This window comes from Camellia sinensis, chromosome 7 (assembly GCF_055761805.1).
Source record: "Camellia sinensis isolate YWXY chromosome 7, ASM5576180v1, whole genome shotgun sequence".
Taxonomy (NCBI): domain Eukaryota; kingdom Viridiplantae; phylum Streptophyta; class Magnoliopsida; order Ericales; family Theaceae; genus Camellia; species Camellia sinensis.
In genome coordinates, this window is record NC_138967.1 from 26837176 (window position 1) to 26848254 (window position 11079).

The 11079-nt window shown below is 35.8% G+C and overlaps 1 pseudogene; it reads left to right on the forward strand.

Annotated features, from left to right (window-relative positions):
• The first annotated feature begins 1189 nt into the window (after positions 1–1189).
• LOC114292992 (phosphoenolpyruvate/phosphate translocator 2, chloroplastic-like) lies at positions 1190–4370 on the forward strand (annotated as a pseudogene).
• Positions 4371–11079: the final 6709 nt, after the last annotated feature.

Consider the following 11079-nt stretch of genomic DNA (forward strand, 5'->3'; position numbering starts at 1 on the left):
ATAAGCCTTTTGTAAACCCTCAAGCCTTCAGAGATAAACAAACATTGAATCTTCGCCTCGCCTCTCTCTCTCTCAATCCTCTCTAAACCCTTATTTTGAATCTCACCTTCAAATCTCACAGATTCACCGATTTCGAAGCTCCACCGCCACCACCATCTTCACCCGCGACGTAGCAAGATTCACCGATTCAAATCTCATAGATTCATCGATTTCAGATCGGTCTACACCGCCACCGCGATTTCGATTCAGATCGATCTGCGATTTCGATTCTCACTCTAGATCTCTCTCTCAGAGATTCATCTTTGATTTCATCTCAGAGCGATTTCGATGTCTCTCTCTCAATTTCGAAGCACCACCACCACCACCATCTACACCAGCGAGGTATTGATTTCTCTCTTGGCACTCACGCTGGTTCCATTTATATTGTTGATTTTCATCGGCAATCGCTTCTTCTCCGTGTTTTGTTTTGATTATCAATTTGTTGTTTTAACTCTCCAATATTTGTCTCCATGACTCCACCAACTTCACTTGGAAATAAGGGAGTTAGTTGAACTGAACTAATTTTGGGGCTGTTTGTTGCTTTTTTCAGTGGCTTAATTTGAGCTGCTCCACCCCCTCTCTCTCTCTCTCTCTCTCTCTCTCTCTCTCTCTCTCTCTCTCGTTTTCTTGGGGAAGGTATCATGAATCTTCTGTATCATTTTTTAGTTGTCACTGTGCATATTCTCCTATCTTTTATCCTTTTACTTGATGTAGGCTATATATATGTTAATTAAAAAGTCGAAATATAGTGCACATAGAAACTGTGTTCTACATCTATGATTTGTAATTGCTAAACTTCCTAAATAGTTTGCTGACATTTTGTTTTTGCATGTGGAACTGAGAAATCAGGAGGATTCTCTTTATGAAAGTACCTGAGACACGAAAGGCATTGCTACTGTCTAAGATTGATCGAGTAGCTCTGGTAAAATAACTTGCTACTTTTATATATATATATATATATATGTTCGAGTGTCATCTGTTCCTGCATAACTTAAATATTATATTATTTGGAGCTACACATGAATTGAGCAATCGATAAAAAGTTCATATGTAACTTGCTTATGAGCTTGTTCAAGGTTCTTTCCCTTTCAATAAAGGACATTTTTTTGGAAGGAATACACTATATATTGCTTTAGCCACAATAAAAGTAATGATAAGAAAAACAATGCAACTACAAGTTAAATGTCTTGTGCTTCTGCTGGCATCATTAGCATTGGGCTTTAATTTAATTTTATTTTTTGAGCCATTTATAATATGAGGATCATGTTTTTGACAGTGAATGACATATACTGTAATTTTTTAGTACTTCACTTCATACAAGGTATCTCACAGTTTTTATTTCTTTCAAACTTTTGGGATTATAAAATCCACAGAGATGAGATACATACAAAACTGGTTCAAATAATGAGAGAAAGGTTATTTGTTCATTTGCAGGAAGTTGGCTATTTTCAACGTGTCTTAACTTCCTTCATTTTGTTTTGTGAGTTGTTATTAACTTCAAATTGAAACTTCTTGAATTTTTTTCCCTACATATTGCCAGCATTAGGGGGTGTAATTGCCATTGATTTGTTTCGATATTGCAATATTTGAAGCAAATTTTTTGCCTTGGAGACCCCTGTTAAAAGTGTACCAATAGAGTAAAAATTCGCTCACTGAAATTATTGATGTAAATATTTTGTCTAACATCGTTGATTTGAAGATAAATCAATGAACCTCTGATATTCTTTTAATTTGTAAATGTTAAAAGATAAATCAGCATTAGGGGGTGTAATCGCCATGTAAATATTTTGTAAAAATTCCCATCTCACATATTTTTAGTTTCTGGTTTGCCTACTCTTTATTTACAATGTGATGCAGCACAGTTGGCAACTAGCACAAATTAATTAGTTATTTAGGAATTATTTCTGTCCTAGGGCAATTCATCATTACATTTGCTGGAACTGTAGGCCGAGAATGGTTTTACAGAGCAATTAGTAACACTATTAAACTCTGTAGGGTAGAATGATGGTGAAGGATGGATGGGGGTTGGGTGTTTTGGTTCACTTTCTTCTTATTTTTATGTTAATATCCTTTGGATTTTTATTTCTCTTCTTTTTTTTTTTTTTCCTCTGATCTGACTGAGAAAACCTTCAAGACCATGTAAACTGGATTAGATTCTTTTGGACTATGTGGTTGGCAACAAAGAAAAGCGTGGGGCTCGCGAAGCATTCATTGACTGTGACTGGATCAGCGCTTTCTGCTTACTCTTCTGCCCAGCATGTTCGCAGCTGTCATGAGGCATGATAAAGTTTCAGATTGATTGAATTGCTGCTGTAGAAACTAGTCCGTGTAGAAATTTAATGGAAAAAAAAAAAAGCCAGTTTGTAGTCTTGTGTAGAAATGTTTGAAGTACGTATGTTGCACTGCTACCTTATTGAAATGTTTTCCAGGATACTCCAATCTTTATTTATTTGGTGCTAATCAAAGATATAACGTAGCTAGCTTAGAGAAGTTAGGGCGAGTCGCCTATTTGTCGATTCCATTAGGGGCATGGGCATTATAGAAGCAAAATTTGATTATTTATTTATTTATGTTTCTTTTTACTTTGTTCGTATGCTTGCTTGGCGGTTTCCTCGTGTATTTTATAATCCTATATATCTAATATGAAATTGGAAAAGAAAATTACTAGTTTTTATGCCAGTTTACCATTTCCTTGAGTTCTACTCTCCAGCTGATTCTGGTTTTTTTGTTAATCAATTCTTTTAGACTAAGAATTGTTTTGTGGAAGATATTAGTTTACAAATTGTAGGAAGATATTGATAATTCACCTCGTTGTTTACCATCATCAAAGCTGTGTAACTTTTTCTTTGATCATCATGTGCATACAGAGGCCCACTCTTTGGGTAGTTTCTTCCCTTGTACCAATTGTAGGGGGAGTGGCATTGGCATCATTCACCGAGGCATCTTTCAATTGGTATGACACTAACTGAAAATTCTCTTAAACAAAGAAATTAACAAATCAAAACCCTTGAAATTTTGAAGTTTGGTTCTCACATGTGATGCTTTCTTTTGTTTTGAGACAGGATAGGTTTCAGTGGTGCAATGGCTTCCAATTTGACCAACCAATCACGCAATGTACTTAGCAAAAAGTTCATGGTCAATAAAGAGGTAAAAATTCATAACTTAGATACAAGTTCTAATTTTCCATGCTGTCTAATCATCAAAGTTCCACAAAGACCTTTCTTTTCTTGCACATTTGGAAAATTATTCATGCAAACTTGTCACAACATTGTTGTTGTTGTTGTTGTTTTTTTTCCCTCTTAATTTTAACCAACAATCTACCATAAACAGGAAGCTTTAGACAACATCAATCTCTTCTCAATCATAACAATTATCTCTTTTGTACTGCTGGCCCCTATTGCTATTCTCATGGAAGGCGTGAAGTTTAGTCCATCATACATGCAGTTCGCTGTAAGTGATATGTGTCTAACAAGATGGATTGCCTTAATTTGTTATACATAGTGTTTATAGATCAGTTTTTGTATCCCAACATGATACACATTTCTATGTACCTGGTTTCAGGCAAGTCAAGGGTTGAATGTTAGAGAGTTGTGTGTGTGTGAGAGCTCTCCTGGCTAGTTTTTGCTTCCATACTTACGAACAGGTGAGGTTTCTCATATCTTGTGTTTTCATGGCCTAGAACATTACAAATCACTGTATTTGTTACATGAAACACCACAATATTTTGAAATTAATTAAAGATCAAGCACAATAAACTGTTGCTATAGTGCCAAAAATTTTGGTTAAACTTCAGTTTCACCAATGATTTTCAGTGCTAACACTCATTTTATGATAATCACTCCCCTTGATTAGTCAATAAAATGCATCATTATCTCTTTCTTCAAATTTTTTTTATTTTTGGGGACTATGTTTTACAGAATGGGTCCATTCTGTCATGAAAACAATAATCAGAACTGAAAAAAAAAACTATATTTGATCAATTTTACTTAAAAATATCATGTAACTTATCATTTCAAATTCTGACTGTCAGGTTTCTTATATGATATTACAAATGGTGTCACCGGTAACCCATGCAGTGGGAAACTGTGTGAAGTGAGTTGTGGTCATTGTGTCCTCTGTTATTTTCTTCCAGACACCCGTTTTGCCTATTAACGGTCTCAGTAAACCCTCTATAACTAACATGTTACTGGTAAAAGATGCCTCTCTTCACACTTGCTTGGTTAATGTTTGGTCTGTAAACTGGGTGAGTTTTAATTGCAAGAACTGCTGTGGCGCTTGCTGGTGTCTTCTTGTATTCAAGAGCGAAGCGCATAAAACCAAAGGTTACATGACTATCATATGATGAGTCATTCATTACATGAGATAAGTCAAATTCATATTTATATTTATATTTCCTGTTTGTTGTTTGTGTTTGTGTAGGTAATTATGAAGGAAACACCTAACCTCCTTAGCAGAAACACACCTATTGATGAGTTTCCAGCAGCTTTGCAAGGTTTCTATTGGCGCTCACCAGAAAACAATCTTTTAATCATATTTTGGAGCAGTGGGGCAGGTCTTTTAATCTTTTAATCATATGTTTGATATTGTGTTTAACAGTTATTACAACCCTTGGTTCCTCCTGTAGGACTTTACGATACTGTATTTGATGTTGACAATGATAAAGAGAGAGCAGAAGCTCAAGGTCTTGAACCAAATGGGTTCAGTTTTGATGGAGCTGATGCAGCCGGTGTTGATTACGCTATTAATCGGTGAGTGGACTTTTATCTGTCACTCAAATTACAGAAATGTTCTTTTCTTCTTGTTTTGACAATTTCAGTATTTTAGTTTTTATTGGGAAATTTGCTCATTCAATTTTTTTTTTTTTTTAAACCCAACAAGTCAAGAACTTTGGGTATGAGTAATGAACATAAAAACATCATGTAAGATGATCCTATGGTTGAGCCACTAACACGAGCAAATAATATTACACTTCTTCTATCAGTCCCTACCTCTCACGAGGGAAATTATTCAGCTTCTCTTATTTTCTTTTCTACGCCCTTGAATTGTCAGAGCAGAAACTGAAGGACTGAGGAGAGTTATATAGATAAATAACAAAATTATCTCTTCACTTCAGCTTCATTATACAATACAATATGCTCGACCTATGTTACCTGGAACACAATCATTTCTGTACAAGGACTGGGAACCATAACACAATACACTACATGGTTTAAAATATGGTACAATAGATAAATCTGTTTGGCTGCTACCTCCTTGAACAAGACTGAAGATCTGCAAACCGTTGCCACTCCCCCCTTCTTCCTTTCCTCATGTGCGACTCTCTCTCTCTCTCTCGTGGGGTTGAAGAGCGAGAAGAAAGAATGATGATGACATTTATTATTCAGTACTTCTGCTTTTAATATTTAATGGCTCAATGCACTATTGATTGTGATACCAATATAGATTTCATATTAGATCCTTGTTCTGTATAAGATTGGAGAGAAGTGAAGATATAATAGATTTTAAACATGATATAATTGTTGTTCTGGTCTCAGGCTCTTAAGGGTGAAAAGAGATAAATTAATACTGAGCGAAGTCTATAAATTGAATAGAATGTTTTGTGGGACGTAATAGATACTAATATAAGTTGCAACATGAAAAGAGATAAAATAAAGTATGTTTAGAACCTGTACGTAACACATTTGTTATAATTTCTTCTAAAAAGCTCTTCCATGCCTTTGCTTTATGGAGAAATCTACACAACTTTGATATTGTGCATTAGAGTAGATTTTTTGTTATGCCATGTTTCATTTCAGATTGGCTTGTGTTATTCTTTGCCTGACTAGAACTGAAGGCTTCTACGTTATTCTACATGGACTAAATTCTTAAAAGAAGCTATTATTTATCCAGCCCAATAATATTAATAATTTCTTTAATTGAACTATTTATTCTAATAATATTTAATAATTTCCATAACTTATACTAATGTGAACCCAGCTCAATATTCAACAAGAACCATCTAGAATTAATTCCTACAGAAGAGAAGGGTACAATGAGACCGAGACAGTGCAACTTCTGAGCCAAACCCACATTCAATCTCCGAGTTCACTAAGACCCGGGCAATTCGTCAATGAGAGTGAAAACTCAATGCTTCACATGTTTTCACCCTCATCAAACTATCAAGTCTGTATTGAAACCCATTTCATGAGTTGGGTATAACTGGGTTAATTAATTAGACCGGCTAATAAATTGTTTTAATCGTGTGGTTGTAGGTTCAGTATCTTAGCAGCAGCAGCAGCAGCAATGGAGGTCAAATTGGAGCCACCACCGAAGGCAATCACCTCTCCCTGTCAATGAGCAACAATCAGCAAAGGCCGTTCATCAATCCTCCGCAACTGTTTGCAACTACTGCAGCATCATCAGGATTCCCACAGCAGATAACTACCCGACCCCAAAATTGGCTACACCAGAAAAATTGATTTTACTCTCTGATGAGACCCTCTTGACCCAACTTTTTGTTTTTTGTTTTTTAAATCTTTATGTAACAAGGCCTTTGGAGTTTGTAAGCATGTAAAGATTAATGCTTTGAGCTTATATTTTTTCATTTGTGTGTTTCTAAAACCGTACATATGCATTATTATTTAGGTTGCCTTCTTATTTATTATTACATCAATAGGTCCTTGTTCATATTAAATTTAAAATTTAAGAAAATTAAAAAAAGGGGATATCACGGCGTTTCTGAAAACGCCACCTAAAACTCTAAAAGCTAACAGGAAGTTTTTTAAAAAGATATGGCGGCGTTTTGAAAACGTCGTTAAAATGATAGTGACGTCATAGTACCTTTGGTGGGATATTTGGCGGCGTTTTTAAAAACGCCGCCTATAGTCATATAACGACGTTTTTTAAACGTCATAAAGCTATAGCGACGGCCGCAGCATCGGCGCTTGACATTAAACGTCACAAAAAGAATTAACGACGTTTGTTGTACCTATAGCGGCGTTTTGTAAACGCCGCTAAAAGCAGATTTTCCAGCAGTGTGAAGATGAAAACTCTATTTTTGTCTATGGATCTGTGGGATATAGTAGAGAATGGGTACAATGAGCCAAAAGTAAAACCTGCCATGACCGAATCTCAAAAGATCCAATTGAAGAAGAATCAACAAAATGATGCTGCAGCTCTTTCAAAAATCCAACAAGGCGTCTCAGACTCAATCTTTCCAAAAATCATGAAAGCAACAAAAGCGAAGGAGGCTTGGGACATTCTTCGACAAGAATTTCAAGAAGATGCGCTGGTAATTAGAGTAGTCAAAAAACTTCAAGTTCTTCGAATTAGAAGAGTTAACAAATATCAAAATTCTAACATATTTTAGAATTTGCAATTTCTCCAACACCCTCTCTCTTAGTAATTTTTATTTTCTTGGATTCTTAAAATAGTTTTAACTGTAGATGTTGGCGAAAAGCTTCATCATCTCAAACTTGAAATCTTTCGAATTTCCAATCCTCTAGAATGCAACAATCTTTTTTGGAATATCATGAATGTGTTTGTCATTGTTAAAAATACTATTGAATTTCTTCTTCACAAGAGCACGTCATTGATCTTCATATTTGTTTGCTTTCAAATTTTTATATTTTAGGCAAGTGCTTACAAGCTTCTTTTTTTAAAACTTGATCAGGATCAAAATTTAAATGAAGCAAAAGAAGACCAGCCAACACAGCAGTGTCATTCGGATCACATGGAATCAGAGTTGTATAAAGCTGCAGTGGAGGGCAATCTCGAGATCCTGAGGGAAAACAAAGACCAACTTAACCTTCAATTGACCCCAAACAAGAACACTGTCCTCCACATTGCAGCACTATTTGGTCAAACAGAATGTGTAGAAGAGATCCTAAAGATTAATTCATCGCTGTTATGTCAGCCGAATGTGAAAGGTGACACAGCTCTTCATCTTGCAGCAAGGGAGGGACAACAGGACTCAGTCGACGCACTCATCAAACATGCAAATAAACTGGATGAGGACAGTGTAGAGCTGGAAAGTGGCTCCACTATGACCAAAAAGATGTTGAGGGCCAGAAATGAGGATGGTGACACAGCCTTGCACGATACTCTGAGGTTATACTCTCATCAGATCAAATTATCAATCAGATTGTTAACAGAAGATAAAGAGTACACATATACGGCCAACAATGCAGGTGAAACTCCACTTTACATTGCTGCCGAGAGAAGACACCATGAAGTGGTGTCACAAATCTTGAAAACTTCTACAGCACCGGCTTATGATGGTCCTGGCGGTAGAACAGCTTTGCACGCCGTAGTAATTTCTAACGATGAAGGTAAGCTAGTACTCATTAATTTTACAAATATATATGAAAAATGAAATTTAAATATACACATAAAATAAAAAATTAAAAGTTGATATTGAGATTTTGTCTAAGGTCCCGGCCACCATGGTGGCCATGACAATGGTGGTGGTGGTAGATGGTCGAGGTGGTGGTGGCGGTGTTACTGGACTAGTGTAGACTTTGTGGTGGTGGTGATGATGTGATGGAGGTGGTCACCACAACGTATAAGAGAGACCAAATTTTTGTCCCAAAAGTGAAAATTTTGTTACAACAATATTAGTTTTTATCGTCACGAGGATAGTATCTAAAAAATGTTAGAAATAAATTGGCCTCACAACAATCACTCACACAAATTTGAGAGCAAATTAGAGAAGGAACAAATACAACTCTTGTATTTCACTTATGTTATTCTCATTGCATTATTACATTCTCCTACTCGTTCTTATCCTCCATAAATTGCATGACTATATAAGATCCTAACATGTAACTCACACACTCACATTAAGATCCACTAACTCTATTAGTCTTTGTAGCGACTAACACATTAACATACTACTAATGCTCTTAACACACCATTATGCATCATTACATGCATATCATTATTTCTCCATAATTAGCATAACTACATGTAGGAAATATAACTCCTAATATAACAAAAACAAAGTCTATTATTTTCAACACCCCCCTTAAACTTGTTTTTTTGCTGATGTCCATGTGTTGCAAATGCTTCATTATTAAGGGGCTTTGACGTAAGTTTTCTATCTTGAAATCCTCCTTCTTCAATAGCAACAATTTCTTTGGCCATCTCCATGGATGCATAAACTTTAATTTTGATCCTTTTGAAAACACCTTCACATTTCTTCCTCACGAGCTCGTACATATTCTTCAAATGAACATTTTCAAATTTTGCGTTCATATGGTCATTCCTCCTCCGTCCATTCTTGAACTGTTTTTGCCTCTTAAATTTAGCATTCTTTTTTTTTTTTTTTCTTATAAGGATCAAAAAACTTCTCCATGTATATCCAACTTGTATCACTTAAACGATTCTCTACACCCAATATTTACAACCTCTATTTCATCTTCTTCAACTTTTCCACAAGCTTCATTTTCGTCTTCCACCATATTTATTTTGTGAACTTCATCTTCAACGATTTCTTCAACTACATAACTCTATTCCCTTTTATCTTCCTTTTCAAAATTTCCTTCAACAATTTTGGTCTTAAATTGGTCAACTTCAACCGGATGATCATCTTCTCTAACTTCCATGGATGTAACTTCAACATCACACACTTCTTTTTTTTTTTTTTTTTGTTGACAAGCAAAAAACAATTTTATTGATAACACTAAAGAGTTAGACATTACATCAATAAAATTGAAGGACTTTAGGAAGAGGTAGAGTAGGAATAAACTAAGCATCCCAACTAGGTTGGCATACTAAAAAAGTTCAGATACAAACTAACCCAAAGAGAACACTAGGTGTGAAGTGTTAGCTGCTCCAGCCTACATGGACAAGTCATCAATAGGTGGCTCTCCAAGTTAAGAAGTAGGAAGGAAGTGGGAAAAGAAGAGGGCAGTTGGCAGCCCAATAACTTCCTTTTATTGACTTTGTTTCCTTCTTTTTTTGTATAAATTGAGGTGAGGAGAAAGGGAAACATAACACACAGACAGAGGCAACAAACACAGAGTGTATAATCTATGTAAAAGAGTGAGAGTGCTATAAAAAGAGTGAGGTGTGAGTGTTGTAAACTCCCTCTGAGATAATTCTATAGTGATATCTCTCCCGTGGATGTAGGCTATTGTCAAACCACGTAAATCTCTTGTGTGATTGTGTGTGATTGATTTCTGGGTGTGTCTAATCCTAAGAAGTGGTATCAGAGCCGCGTTGGTCGATTTTCGAAAAAACAGGGTGTGTTTTTCATAATTTTCTAGAAATTGAGTTTCTCAAAATTCTTTTTTGAGTACACTATGAGGTCCTTCTCTTCTAGACGATTCCGATGGTACAAAATTCATCAAAAGCGGAGCTAAAACGAGTGTCGTAGAGCTTGCCAAAGATTCGCCAGAAATTTCAGTTTGGCGAACCCGCGAAGAAGAAAGCTAATGTCAATGTGACATCATCATTGCATCAGCAGTGTTTCTAAAATTGCAATTTAGCCCCTGAAGTTATGATAAGTTACATTTTAGCCCCTTTAGTTTTTAAAATTAGAATTTAGCCCTTGAAGTTGTGAGAAATTGCATTTCAGTCTCTGAGGTTTTGGGATATTGCAATTTGGCCCATTGAGTTAGGAGAAATTTCATTGAGGTCCTTGAAAAAGTGAAAGAAGTGCTTTCCTGCTTAATTTGACCATTCTGGACTCAACGGTGTGGTCCATTTGTCCAAATTAAGATTCTTTGTACAAGTAAGAAAACGATGGAGGAATCCACATCAACTTCAAGATCGATGATAAAGTTAAATGCTTCAAATTATGGAATCTGGAAGCTGTGGATGGAAGATGTCCTATACTGTAAAGACCTATTTGACCCTATTTTTCTAAAAGGGGTTAAATCAGAAGCAGAGAAAGATGAAGACTGGATGAAAATGAACCGGAAGACTGTTGATCAGATTAGACAATGGATAGACTGCAGTTTGTTCCACCATGTCGCCTAGGAGACAGATGCATATGTCCTCTGGACAATCTTAAAAGAAATGTACTAGTCAAAAATTGCCCAAAACAAAGCCTTGGTG